General features: G+C 39.1%; 1 protein-coding gene across 3 annotated transcripts in view; it reads right to left on the bottom strand.

The window, feature by feature from the left end:
* Window positions 1-14,804, bottom strand: part of LOC126368881 (sodium-independent sulfate anion transporter-like) — a 52,888-nt gene that overhangs the window by 33,351 nt on the left and 4,733 nt on the right. Inside the window, exon 1 of one of the 3 annotated variants that reach the window (XM_050013086.1) lies at window positions 13,624-13,743. The exons of the other annotated variants lie outside the window; for them this stretch is intronic. The gene's annotated coding sequence lies outside the window, so the exon portion shown is untranslated. Of the gene's footprint in view, window positions 1-13,623; window positions 13,744-14,804 lie in introns of those variants that run through there. 3 annotated transcript variants of the gene reach the window in all.

Below are 14,804 nucleotides of genomic sequence, written 5' to 3' on the forward strand. Positions count from 1 at the left end.
GCTGGGGACAGGGAGGAGTAGCTAAGAAAGTTGCGTTGCGTTTGCCCTGCAATAATAATAATACCCTTTCCAACGTAGCAACGTAGTAATACCCTTTTCATACGTAATAATAGTGACATCTAAATATATAAAAGGAGAAACTGACTGACTGACATATCAACGCACAGCGCCAATATCACATGTACCCATTTTTTACGGTTTCCCAAGATACAGGCTCCGCCTAGTTTGGGAACCTCTGTTCATTTGGATATATTTTTATGTACTCATCCTATTTTATGTGCCTCATTTGTATTGTTTTCTGGTAATAAAAACATTTTTCATTTTCATTTCATTTTCAAACGGCTAAACGTAGGCACTGGAAATTTGGAAGGGATGTAGCTTGGGTACCGTAGAGGTGCATTAAGAAAGGAATTCCCGGAATTCCCACGGGAACGGGAATTAGCGGAAAAATCCTTTTGTATGAAAAATCTAAACTGCTTAAGTTAGATGCTTGAATTTTGATAGGCACTCCCACACACACAAAAATCTTTCTTTTATAACACGCCAAGCGGACGAAGTCGCGGGCAAAAGCTAGTATAGTATACACTTTCGGTACACCCGGACACTTCATACAAACATCCTCGTTTTACACAGACGTCACACATTAACGTTATCGTGCACGCGCATTTGTGTGTGTGACGTCTGACGCCATACGATTCAAGTCTAAACAGTGTTCGAGAGGGGCTGAGGTAAATCTATCTCAGACGCTGGCGGGGAGCGGAGCGGAGAGTTGCGTTCTATATGTAGTATTTTCCTTATTGTATGCTTTCGTACTAAGCTGTTCACTATTAGTGCGAAAGAGATATGTCTTCGGATTCTCTCGTCTTTCACTCTAGAAGATTTACTATATCTCTGTCCTGCTGTCATTCTAATCATGCTGAGTTAAAAGGTGTATTTATAGTCCATCATATCCGAAAGGACATAATGCCTGTAATAATTATTGTAGGTAATATAGTTAATATAACAATACATGGAGTGCTGGCGACCCCTTAGAGGTTGCATTTCGCAAAATCCCGTCCTAGTGAACACCTACGTCCTAAAAGGAACCCCCACGCAAAATTTGAGCCTTCAAGCATATAAAGCTTCTGAGAGTTCGTGATGAGTGAGTCAGTCAATGACCTTTCGTCTTTATTATTATTATAGATGGAGTATATTATATGCGTCAATATTCTCATAATAACTCACACCTGCGTATACATTTACAACAGCTGTTACTATACTTTTCGTCGGAAAGATGAATAAAGGTTTTTTCATAGCACTCACCCGAGCTTAAGGAAACTCATAGGTAAACTCAAGATGACACCTTAGCTAATTTTAATTTGTTTTTTTTTAATCCTTTAAAAAATAACTAAGGTGTCTTTAAGATAAATAGAAATCTACATGTACAGTCATGAGCAATATCAAGTACCCACTTTAGAACCCTTGAGATTTACGGTTGAATTTGTCAAAAAAGTTAATGTGACATGGTATCAAATTGTATACATATTAGTACTCGTGACCGTAACTGTAGACTTACCGGTCTAAGAAATATTAGTACTTAATATTCTAGATAGATGGCGTCGGCGTTGGCTTCATGACGATACATACTCATATATCGAAGAAATTCGCATGGACAGGAGAAGGACCCGGTGGTGTAATGGTTAACACACTCGTCCAGGCTTGACAAGAGTTGCGGGTTCGAGTCTCATTCGAGTCAGAATTTTTTCCGATTTAATTTTCTCTGTGTAGAATTAAATAAAATACTATTTTTTTGTCTTACATTACTTAGTACGTCATCCCATATTAGATTTCGTGCCAAATTACCTTGAGTATCACAAAGCATTGTGCATTACTCCTAATTTACCGCAACGACGGTTTATATAAGCAATGTCATTAATTTGTTTGCATGATTCCACTTGACTACGATGGGGCCTTGGTTAAGCATCGTTATAACAAGAGTTCTCAATAGTTTTACTATGTCTATAAAATACTTACGGCGGTCCGTAGCATGCAAATTACCTAATAACAACACAAAATTGATAGCGCCTAAGATATTACACAAAACTATAATAATAAAACACTACAAAAAAAATACACCACAATATACCATACAATACAATACACAAATACAATACACTATATAATTTATATGGTTGCGTGGATATTAAAAAAACATGTAAAAAAGTAAAAATATACGTAGTTTTTATTCTGTAACTAGAGTTTACCAATAAACAATAAACAAGCGATGCACGTGTGTTTAAGTATTTCACAGACAAGCAATGTTCAATCGAATTATTTGATATTTGGATTCAATTTTGGTTGTCAAATATATACGTTCACTGTTTATTTTTTATTGGTAAGGCGGTTATAAAGTATGGATCAGAGTCCCAATAATGGAAAGTATATCGCTAGTGTAATTTCTCGCTATCGCATTAGATAGGAAACTCGTGTAACCCTTGCAAGGTGAGAGCAATAGTGGAATTCGTCGAGATGACGATCTATCATTGCTGGGGATGTTAGCTACGTAATTCGGCGATCAATCCGCCGACCTGCGTGCGTTATCCGTCAACGTCCCGGTGACGGATGCGTCGTCTACACCCCATACTAAAATGATAATCCATAAAATATTCTCATAGGGGCACCTTTGTAACGTCATGGTAATATGGGTAGGCGATGTTTTACGAAGGAATCAAGGGTGTTTGCCTAACCCTATTTCTATCTTGATAGATCCTATCTTGTGATTGGCTGATATTGTAATGAATCGACGGCAGTTGTCATTTTCTTGCGATGTTTTACGAAGGAAGGGTGTTTGTTACCCAACTCTATTTCCTTGATAGATCCCTGTCCTATCTTATAATTGGCTGATATTGTAATGAATTGACAGCAGTCATCATCTCCCTAGCGTTATCCCGTTTTTCACAGGGTCCGCTTACCTAACCTGAAGATTTGACAGGTCCGGTTATTTTTTAGAAGCGACTGCCTGTCTGACCTTCCAACCCGCGAAGGGAAAACCAGCCCAATACAGGTTAGGTCAAATACCTCCGAAAATGCATTTCTCGGGAATGTGGGTTTCCTCACGAAGTTTTCCTTCACCGTTGAGCACGTGATAATCATTTATGATCCAAACATGAATTCGAAAACAAATTCGGCAAACATTGGTTTAGGCATGTGCTGGATTTGAACCTGCGACCTCAAAGTGAGAGGCAAGCGTTCTGCCAACTGGGCTACCACGACTTCGATGGATGTACCTCTGACTATCTTAATTGGGTTATAATCGTGAGCTTATGTTCTGTGAATGATTTACAGTAATAATTACGCAGTGACATAGTGATAAGGTAAGAAATTGCTTAACGTAAGTTGGATGTGTCATACGGCGTGGCTGACTTAGCTAACTGATGTATCTTATTGACAATTGTACAAGGTGCAAATCAGTTTCGCCAAATTGTGCAGATACGTCAGTTAGCGACACCAGGAACGACGTGATTAAGGGAGCTATGATCGGTCGCGGAATAGAGTTATTTCCACTGTGGACCTAACCTTCCTCACAGCAAGATCCAATGTCGCATTGATTTGCGATATTAGGGAAGATTGTTAGTATTGGACCACATGAAATAAAATGTTTGACTGTAAAATATAAATGTTTTGATGACATCGTAATATTTCAGAAACGTTTCGTAAAACTAAAAACTGTACCTGGGTTGTCATCTACCCTATATTAAAATTGTCGATTGTTTTGAAACCGCATGAACCGCGTCGCAAAATGATTATTCATCGAACTCTTAGTTTTTGGTATGACGCTGGCGACTTTATCCTATTACCGCAGATCAATGCGACATTGAATCGCGCTGTGAGAGTCGCTAACTTGAGCACTCCACTAGAGTGAAATCACGAGTAATAAAACAGACGCAATGCGGACATTTCTTCATATAATTTGTCGGCGTTAGACTAGCAGCGACGCGTGGTTGGGCCAACTGGAAACTTTCAAGTTTTCGTAAACTTTCTTACGGCTTAGAGTTGTACGCCAAGAACAAGAATGGTTAACTTTGTTACTTTAATTTTATAGAACTTTACAACTACGTTGCTTCCGACTGTGCTTCAAAGATAACAAATAGCTCAGATTTACATAAAGGTTGATGTATTTGCCCTCACATATCAAGAACCACACTAAAAACAGAGGGGCGACCGAACTTTCATTCCCCTTCAGTCCCTTCTCCGAAAATATAGTCATAAATTTTTCATCCCCATGTATTGCTGTGCTGCTCCTATGAAAACCCTAAACGGTGCTGATGACAAACGGCTAGTGTGGGACATTTTTTTCGAGAAAAATTGTTAGAATGCGCGCTGTTCGATTACGAGACATCGATTTGTTTCGTTCGTCGTCGCAGGCGCGGCACGTCGGCACGTTCCAGTCATTAATACGGACCCTCGCTTTTTCCATCCTCTGGTAAGGCCTGCGAGATACACACATGAGGAAACAGATATTGTCTTATTTTCTTACGTTATACAATTACGAGTACATTACGCCTGCTAGACACGTGGACGGACTTAAGAGCACTCGTATTATGAAAACATGAATCTTGTTATGGCGTGTGCCTACAGGGCTAATGTGCGTACTGTGTCAGAAAATTTGATCCAGTTTACGTTTTAAGAACATTTCTGCAATAACGTCTTAATGGTATTATCATGTTGCGAACAAATGGTAAATGCGTGTATACAACAAGGTATACAAATGACCTTTAGAACGTTCTCGATAATTCTAAAAGCCGACCACGGAAGCACTTGCAAATAAAACTATAAAATAAATAGAGCGGATCAGTTGGAATCGTGATCATGTAAACCGATCCAACATTTACTGAATCAATTTATTCAAACAAAGAGATTCCGTTCTATTGACCCCTCGGTTTGGATAATGCCTTCGCATTTATCCCGTAGGATTAATATTGCAATCACGGACTTATAAATACGAGTATATGCTGTTGTCCTTCAATCGTGTGGGTTGTGAGGTGAATTACCAACCTCATCAACCCTGGTGTCAGGGTTATTATTGAGCCGCCAAAGGCCCCTGATGGCTCATGTAACGACTACTTACTTGCATCAGTAAGTAGTAACCGGGACCAACGGCTTAACGTGCCTTCCGAAGCACGGATCATCTTACTTTTGGACAATCAGGTGATCAGCCTGTAATGTTCTAACAATACTAGGGATCACAAAGTGATTTTCGTGATATGTCCTCACGGGAATTCGAATCCGGGACCACCGGATCGTGAGTCCAACGCTCAACCACTGGACCACGGAGGCCGTTATATGCTGTTTGTATTTGTATTGTTAATATAGAGTACTCTAAACCGACGACCGTGCTTGAAGCCTTTGATGACAGTGGAAGAAGCAAAAGTTGTGTGTCGCAGTCTCTGTCTGCATGAGGCGTAATTTATGTATGTATTTGGTCCAAAAAAACCTATGTTCTATTGATGATAGTGCACATTTGAAGGGTTGGCTCCGTCCCCGGGTTCTCCTTACAAATTACGGGATCCGTGTTAGTCCAACGATTACAAGTCGTCGATTCATCAAGTCAGGGAGCAGCGAGGCACGTACTACGGCCATCCATTCGACCCGTCCGAGGCGCGATCACTCAACGCTATCGGAACCTACAACGCCTTCAATGGACAACAAAATTAATTTCAAGAAATACCAAAGGTCCCGTTACATCGGAACAGTGATTAAGCGAATTCAGCTTTGTCTTGGCAACGTGCTCTATTTTAATAAAGATTGAACATAATGTAGCATCACGCTGTATCCCCAAACAGCAACAGCAACAAGCGGAATTTTCCGTGGCAATATTCGTTTTTTAGTTTTTTTTTACAGGTATTTGTATACAGAATTCAAACTAATAAAGCCGAATTTCGTGGTTTACAGCCCGCGTCGGGATTCGAACTTGTGATACTACGATATAGGTAAGTTGCGCTTTATCCGAACATTGCTATTACGGAATTAATTTTACTCTACCTAATACCGTCCTAACACATAAAGGTTTGGTTGAATGTCATCTACGTAGACAGAATGCGAAATCAATCTCAGATTACCGACTGACGACCCAAAGTTCTACATAGAACCGGTAAGAATTTAAAGATGGGACTGGATTCGAATCGAGAAACTATAAATAAGCAATCGAAAAGCAATAGCAGACGAGGGGGTCATAAATCCGAGATAGTTCCTTGTGAAATTCTTCGCATCGGTTGCATCAAACTCTTCCGGACGTATTGGGGAGCTTGTGCGCGGTTTTCGACAATTCCCCGTTTCCATACGTACCTAACTTGTATTGTGAAACTCGTAAAACTGGCTGAGTGACTCGCGACGAATGCTGCGCCCGGGTTTTGTTCTGCATGTACGATTTCATTGCATCGAAACGATGACATTTCGTGGAAAATTATCCTTGCGATAAATCTGTTTCGTTCTACGCTGGATAAATCGTCTATCTCTGAGAAGACCAATTGTTTCATGTAATAAATAGGTAGCGTAAAACATAACGTGTGCAATTAGTGATTATACATTGAAATATTTCAATGTAGATAATGTTTTACAATAGCTTCAATGCGCGCTACGAGTAAAATCTGTCAAAGCCAGTGTTGTGACGCGCTTAGTGATGTATCAGTCTAGATTATGTTCTATATAACAGTAGGTACATATAATTTAGAATTTTAGCGTGGTCACGATTATGGTAATGAAAAGCAATTAGCGGTTGAAATGCTAAATACAAGAACGTCTAAGTTCCGACACCTGCCGAGGGCCGAAACAATTCAATCTTCGCCTACTGTCCGTAATTAAGGGGGGACCAACCCCGCCCGTTGCAAACAAAAACACTTCCCGATTATTAGGGCCTTCAAACGTAATGGGTTTAATGTCCCTGTTTCTTTCTTCGGGTTAGGTGGCAAGACCACTTTGTATCAGTCCAGCGGGCGAGTTTACATTTTCGACATTTTTTGTTGTCTACTCGCCCGAATGGTTTCATGACACTGGGCCAGTTTAATCCGATCAAAGAATGGGTTAGGTGGCTAGTCGTCCACTTAATATTAGGTTGCAGGTGTGTTTACACTTTTATATTTTTGTTGTCTACTCGCCCGAATGGTTTCATGAGACTGAGCCAGTTTACTCCCAACGAAGAATAGAAGGGTACCTAATAAGTTTGGAGTTTTGGCAACGGTGGTAAGAGAGAAAATATTTAAGGTTGCCTTCAATCCTTTCCAGTATAGAAGAATCCGGTGCAAAGCAGTGTTACGAAGTTGGTCGAAAGGAATTTATTACGTGAATGAATGTAGATATCAGTCGTATCATGATACCTTGTAATATTCTTCAGAGCAGTGACGTGTGAACAAAAGGTGATATCCGATCACCGATCGCTGGCCAATTGAATTCCGAACACTTTTATTGAACGTCAAAGGATTTATTTCTTACCGACTTCAAAAAAGGTTATATTCCTTTCGGTTCAACGTTTTATTCTAACACAAAATCCTAGACGCAATGTCGGGAGCGGTCAGACGTTGGATGAGTGACCGCGTAACTTTAATTTCGGTCTTCGTGCTTCGGGAGCCACGTTAAGTCATTGGTATCGGTTATCTATACTTATCTGGTAGGCAGAACCACAAGTAATCAAAATATAAGTTTATAAACTAAAACCCGCCTACGGGAAAATCACGCTTTAAAAAGTATGAAACAAGAAAATAGGTAAATATATTTCTCTATTATTCTTCCGAATAGTGATGGTTAGGAGGTAGCCGTGATCGTATGCCGTGGTAAGCGAACTCTTAAGACAAATTGACATATTATGACCACGGTCATCTTCTAAACATCTACTTATACTTTTTATAGTTTTCAAACATCCTACCTAACTTTTTTTATGAACTAGACAAGATCACTTAATTTATGTTACTAAGTCTCTTGTTGACTATAAGTACTAACATAGTTTTTAAGTGTAAACTATTTACTATTTTGGATCTATTTTTGTCCGTTAATAAGGAATTATTATTATTATTGATGTAAGCTGGAAAAATACGAATTTATAAACTGTATAACGTAATGTATACCGTTTTATAAGAGATGTTCTTAGAAAAGGTTTAATACGATCTACTCTGAACTGAGGAAGCAAGAGAAGTGTGTCAGGATCGAAGCAAATGGAATTCTATAGTCTCTGCTTACCCCGGTGGGAAATAGGGGCGAGTTTGTGTATGTATGTATAAAATTTATATCTTTCTTATATAAATACTCCTTCTCTACGACCTAAATGCTTATAGTTATGCAATGAATATTAGTGAATGAAAGTGGCATTCCAATGTTGTTAATAAGGAAGGCAGAATTTCTCGAGGTTGCTGAACTTTATATCAACTTTCAGTGTAATCTCGCTCACGCCTGTATCCCCAAGGGGTTGGCACAGGTGTATATGTATATTATACACTATATACGCCCACTTCTTGCCAGCTGTTTGATACCTATGTAATAGTGAGCGTGGTATTTCTTAACTATATAATTGTCTATCTATACATAGGTATTATAAGTTTACGCGATTATTATCATAATTAAAACACACACACATCATCACACACTCACGGCACGGCACTTGCAACAGTGTCAACATATCGGGAGTCTCATAACCCTACTTTAAACGTGGTAAGAACCCGTTATTATGTGTTTTATAATGTAACAATAATAATTGATAAATAATTATTAGAATGTAACCTATGATAAAAAACGAAACACGTAAAAAAACGGGATAAATTTAAGTGAATTTCTACTAGAAACGTAGGTACTAACAATTCTAACAAAAATAATTTATCGATAAATGAATAAAAATGCTGATAAAATTTAAATTATCAACCGCACGTTATCAATACGGTAACTGTTCAAAGTCGTGGTAATGAATAATATCGATAAACAAACGTTACGTGTTATACGTTGTGTCATGTATCTTCCCCCACCCCTCACCCCGTCCCCCTCCATTGGTAGTAGTCTTCTTATCGTGTGGGTTGTGATGTGAGGTAGAATACCAACCTCATTAACCCTGGTGTCAGGGTTATAATTGAGCCGCCAAAAGCCCCTGACATGGCTCATGTAACGATTACTCACTTACATCAGTAAATAGTAACCGGGACCAACGGCTTAACGTGCCTTCCGAAGCACGGATCATCTTACTTTCGGACAATCAGGTGATCAGCCTGTAATGTCCTAACCAAACTAGGGATCACAAAGTGATTTTTGTGATATGCCCCCACCGGGATTCGAAGCCGGGGCCTCCGGATCGTGAGTCCAACGCTCAACCACTGGACCACGGAGGCCGTTATTGGTAGTAGTAGTGTAGTTGTACTTTGTGCAAACATACATAACGTAAACAGCCTATATGCGTCCCACTGCTGGGCACAGGCCTCCCCTCAATCAACCGGGGGGTACTTTGTGCAAAATCTATAGGAAATTCATACTTATTTATGAAGGGAAATGTACCTCTTGTCTACATCTTGTCTGTTACATTTCCACGCCTGAATCCCCTGGACCGACTTAGATGGAAATAGAAAACAACTTATATGAAACAGATATCTACGACTGGTAAAACTGGATGCGCAGAACCGAAGACAGGGTTCATTGACGCGCCTTGGGAGAGGTCTATTTCCAGCAATGAACTAATTTGACTGATAATTGACAAATTTGTCTACAAAAGTATAAGTTAACACTAAGCGATCGCAAGTTCAGCCGCGGAGATCTTTATACAAATGATCAATAGATAATATTGGCATCGTTTTGAACACAAGAGGTCAAAAGGGTGAAATCATTAAAACAATAAGTATTGGATTGAAAATATCCAGTGATCGTAAAAAAAGTTGAGAAGTGTCTCAAAATCGTGTAAATTATCAACACTGAAAGTTTTCTGGGGCCAAATAAAAGGGTATTGAGGCAAACCATCTTAAAATGCAATATGATTATTTGCATATAAAAATAAGTACAGTCATGAGCAATATCATGTAACCACTTTAGAACCCTGTCGCACTATCATATTTGACATTTAATGAGACTTACGGTTTAATTTGTCAAAAAAGTTAATGTGACATGGTTACAAAGTGTATGTACATATTAGTACTCGTGACCGTACAATATCACCAAATGTCAACTAGCAATATTATTTGTATATTAAATTCTGATGTCTTAAAAAACCTATCTATCTACTACTTACGCGTTTTGTTTTCTCAACCTATTTTTATCAGATTATTTTCCAATCACTGATACTAGCAGATATGGTTGTAGGATTATGCGACCCATTGCCTATACCTAAAAAAGTCCCGTTTATATAAATGGTCAACGTACACTAACCTAAAGCATTTATTAGCATCAATCAAGCATTTGTTAGAGATAAAAATACGCGAACTCGCAGCATTCCTAGCATTTTATCGCCTAACTTGTTTGTTGTGGTAACACGAGTTCAAGACATGCAAATCCATGTAGGTATATACATATATAACGGATTGTAGATGTTCACCGTAATGTCAATGATTTCACTAACGCTTTAGAATTCCATATCGAAAGTTTTCTCATGATTGTTTACTTTTACGAAAAAAAAAAAGTTCTATATTGTGCATTATTGGCTTCGCCATTTATTAGTTAAGAAATCTGTAGACATATTTAAAATTTCGACAAATTAAATATGAATATAATTACTTTTTTATAGGATGTATTACTATTTTTTTTATTTTCTTTTCTGCATAATTTTACAATTTTAATGCACCGTCGATTATTTTAAAACGCTTTTTACACTACCCAACCTACCTAAGTAAGTAATTATGGATAAATTAGGTATTGTAATTGGCAGCCCTCAGACGTCACACACACAGTTGCGCGTGTACGATAATGTCAATGTGTAGTGTCTGTGTAAAACGAGGTTCTTTGAAGTGTCCGGGGTGTGTTTTTGATACGAAGTCGTATAGAATTGAACTGTATCTACGAATACAATATCAAGCTGTCGATTTTATCGCATACCCTGTTAGTTGTTATATCGAGATCAAAACATTATGCAAATTCTTATAATAATGTAAACAAAACGAATTATTATTCCGATATTACCTATGAAAGGGCCGTTGTTTGCATTTACAATGAGTGATATATTGCGAAACAAAAACTATTATCCGTTTATGTTAAACTAGCTGTGCGCGCGACTTAATGCGCGTTCGAACTTAAAAAGTAGCAAAGTTTCTTACCCATTTTTTAACCTTCAGACCCCGGACACTTCAAACAAACAACCTCGTTTTACACAGACACCACACATTGACGTTATCGTACACACGCATCTGTGTGTGTGACGTCTGACGCCATACGATTTAAGTGTAAACTATGTTCGAGGGGGTGAGGTAAACCTAGCTCAGACGCTGGTGGGGGGCGGAGAGTTGCCATTCTATACGTAGTCTGTATTCCTTATTTTATGTCTTGAGGCTTTAATATCGCAAAATCCCGCGTTAGTGAACAACGAACAGCAATTCATTTTTAATATACATAACATGTAAATAATCGATAAATATAGATTTTCAATGAATGACTAATTTGTCACGATTGTCTTCGTTAATAATATATTTGCAACAATAAGTTTCTTACAAATAAGATGAATGACATTCATTTAGTCAATCGTATCGAACAGTAAAATCCCATCAAAAACATAAATGTGAAAAAAGAATCGTTCACTTCAACGACAAAAGCAGTGAGATCTAAATGGGTGCCAAGTTCAATGGTCAGTCCTGAATTTGTTTCTTATAACTTAAAATAATATTATATTGTAACTTTTTTCTGATGCCGGGCAGCAGCGGTATCAGTACTGGTTGGAGGCCGAGGAAATGGATTCTGGTAGGGCTCTAGCAAGATTATCACCGATTGAGAAATTGGTCGGTGTACTGCGGAACGGAAGGCAATTGGGGCAACCACCGTTCTACACGCCCTATCTATGGAGTAATGGCGATTACTCCACCGACAAGAGCGCAGCTCTTAAATAAAGAGAGAACTTTTTTCTAAACATCAAAACACGAAATTACTATGGAATTTGTATGAAATAGCAACCTGTGATCAACCTCACGATCTGGAGGTCCGGGTTCGATTCCCGATGGGGATATTGTCGAAATCACTTTGTAAGGCTGTCTTTTGTTTGGTAAGGACTTTGCAGTCTTAAATCACCTGATTGTCCGAAAAGTAAGATGATTCCTTGCTTTCGAGGGCACGTTAAGCCGTTGGTCCGTACTATTAGCCGTAAAATACTCCCACCAACCCATAGTGGAGCAGCGTGGTGTAGTATACTCCATACCCCCTCTGGTTGATTGAGGGGAGGCCTGTGCCCAGTGTGGGACGTATATAGGCTGTTTATGCTATTTTTGTATTTCCCAAGGAAACATTATCCAATAGTGATGTAAATAAGATTTTGTCTCAAAAATAAACAACACAAAAATAAACCAAGCTTAGCTGGATTTATGTCAAGGTTTCAAATGTTTGTGTATTGGTAATATGGGTTATTTAGATGGATGCAAAGTATGTGGGAATCTACCTATTGTATTTTTTATAAGTAAATTAAAAAAAATATATATTTACCAAATTAAAAAATCTCCCTATCAATATCCCGTTTTTCGGTCCGCTTACCTAACCTGACGATTTGACAGGTCTGGTTTTTTACAGAAGCGACTGCCTGTCTGACCTTCCAACCCGCGAAGGGAAAACCAGCCCAATACAGGTTAGGTCACATACCCCCGAAAATGCATTTCTCGGGAATGCGGGTTTCCTCACGATGTTTTCACCGCTGAGCACGTGCAAAAACAAATTCAACAATCATTGGTTTAGGCTTGTGCTGGATTCGAACCTGTGACCTCAAAGTGAGAGACAAGCGTTCTACCGACTGGGGTACAACTGGGTAACTAGGCTGCCTATGATAATACAATTTTTGCTGAAGATAGTATACAAAGTCTGGTGGATACTAGGGTAAACAATAATTAATATGTAGCTGCCTATAGCCATCTGGAGGTCCGGGTTCGGTTCCCGATGGGTATATTGTCGAAATCACTTTGTGAGACTGTCCTTTGTGTGGTAAGGACATTGCAAGCTTGAATCACCTGATTGTCCGAAAAAGTAAGATGATTCCGTGTTTCGCAGATCACGTTAACCGTTTAACCTCCACCAACCCGCATTGGAGCAGCGTGGTGAAGTATGCTCCATACCCGGATAAGAGAGGACGCCTGTGCCCAGCAGTAGGACGTATATACGTAGGCTGTTTATGTTATGTTATGCAGGTATAAATTAGGAATATTTTACCTAGAGACAATTGTGGGTAGCAGTTGCTTTGACACATTCTTCAAAAGTTTAATTTTTACATATGTGTTATTTTATTACAGTGTCTGTATAATATATTAATCAATGACCATATTGAGAAAAAAACCATTTTTAAATGTAGTTAATAACATTTTCTTTACCTCTACTTAAGTACATAAACGTGAAAACAGTTGGTTCAAGGGTACAATTAAAACTAATCTTAATAATCGTTAACAGAGATATTCACGCAAATTAATAAACTACTTACTAACTTAATTATTCCCACAATAAACTTACCGATAAAATATCCAATATTAATAATCCTCTGTTATAAACAAACTTTATAGATAAAAAATTAAAAAAGAATTTAAAAATAGAAAACGCGTTCGCTCCGTTTCACGCGTATGTCATAATGCGTTCAACCGGCGACTGAATGTGGCGCGCGAGTCGATTGACTATTAACTCACAACTCGCTATTAACCAACGATAAATGAAAGATATAATACTGAATGTTTCATTGCATCAGAGCTACCAATAGCAATGAATGACTGTGCGATTTACATGCCTATCAGGGCATGTAGGGTATAATTGAATGCCACATTGTTTGCGATACCATACAGGGATACAGGTTTTCACTTTGGTACGTATTAGGGGGGTGGGCGTCTCTTATTTCAGTAGCCCGGAGTGAGGTGGTGGCTGAGTTGGGATAGGGACCCAGATAACTAAAAAAGATAGGAACTCACGTTTATACTCCAATCGGGATAGTCAGAGATACACCCATTAAGTACCCACGCCCCACCGAGCTATCTGTTAGACCAACGCCTAACACCCCGGACACTTCATACGAAAAACCTCGTTTTACACAGACACTACACATTGATGTTATCGTGCACGCGCATCTGTGTGTATGACGTTTGACGCCTATACGATTGGAAATTTTTGGGAGTGGGCGCCTCTTACTTCAATAGGCCGGAGTGAAATGGTGGCTGAGTTCGAATTGGGACGCAGACTTGCGGGGTATAACATAGAACCCTTGCCCATACGGGTGAAGACCTCAACGGTTGCAGAGGCGGAGATGGGAGCCATCGGTACGGCAATGCAGGACGGAAGGGGCGCATCACAGGAACTATAACCTGGAACCTGACAGAGGGCAGCAGTAACTGTCAGTATTATTCAGACGCGGAGGACAGGAGTCCTAGTATGGCTTTGAAATAGACTTCTCTGGGCGCCATCCTACTCGCGTCAGACAGAGTACTGCGGGGCGGAAGGCAAGAGGGAAACCACTGCCCTATTTTTCCCTAAAAAGTAGCAAGAAGAATGCTACACCGACAAGAGTGTGGCTCTTAAATTAGTGATGATGACGTATTAGCGAATTATCGCGACATTACTATCTGGCCAAATAGATAATTCCATTAGCGGCAAATCTACAACACTAATCGAAAATTCTTTATTCACAAAACATTAGAAAACAATCTACA

The sequence above is a fragment of the Pectinophora gossypiella genome, chromosome 8, assembly GCF_024362695.1.
Source record: "Pectinophora gossypiella chromosome 8, ilPecGoss1.1, whole genome shotgun sequence".
Classification (NCBI taxonomy): domain Eukaryota; kingdom Metazoa; phylum Arthropoda; class Insecta; order Lepidoptera; family Gelechiidae; genus Pectinophora; species Pectinophora gossypiella.